The following is a 788-nucleotide window of genomic DNA, read 5'->3' as shown; positions in this document are numbered from 1 at the left end:
ACCTCCCCCTCCCCCCGCCACGCCCTGCCAGGCCGCGGCCCCGAGATCAAATCAGCGATATGTGCCGGGTAATCCCACACGACCCTTATCACCGCCCCCGGCCGCGGCCCGCGAGTTGCGCCTAATCTGGACGAGGCCCGCAAGTTACGCCTAATCCGGACGAGGCCGGGGTGGCCGTGTGGTTGGGGGTTGGAGCCTCGTGCGCCGCTCGGTGCGCCCGCCGCCCCGAGGCCGCCGCGGCCCAGGCGGCACCCACCACCACCACCACCTGCGCGTCTCCGAATCGATGACCTGCTGACGACCGACCACGTCGTCGTCGTGGTCGTCGTGGGAATTGTGTCGGATCGACCAGGGACCAGGAAACCCATCGTTCGGCAAATGACTTCTAATCGTTTGCTATGGGGCGGTTTATCTCCTAGCGACTCTCTTTACGGTAGATATTATCCGATGGATAGTATCCACTATGGTGAAGTGGTGCGCGGCACGGTGGGGCGGGCTGCTCCCCGGCGGCCGGTGTCAGTTGGGCTCTCTCAAGGTTATGTGCCCCGGCCCGGCAGCGTAGTCTTTTATGCCGGACGCGCCTCGCCGACCGACCGGTGGCGGGTCGAGACGGGCAGGGCAGGCCGCGGGCCGTGGTAATGTGGCGTAATCCATTAATAAGGCGCTAGTGATCGGGCGCAGGGCGGGCGCAGGGCGAGTGCAGGGGGGAGGTTCAGGGCGGGCGCAGGGTGAGTGCAGGGCGAGTGCAGGGGGGAGGTGCTGGGCGGGCGCAGGGTGAGTGCAGGGCG

The sequence above is a fragment of the Frankliniella occidentalis genome, unplaced genomic scaffold (assembly GCF_000697945.3).
Source record: "Frankliniella occidentalis isolate FOCC.00 unplaced genomic scaffold, Focc_3.1 Scaffold136, whole genome shotgun sequence".
NCBI lineage: Eukaryota > Metazoa > Arthropoda > Insecta > Thysanoptera > Thripidae > Frankliniella > Frankliniella occidentalis.
This window is presented reverse-complemented; position numbering follows the sequence as displayed.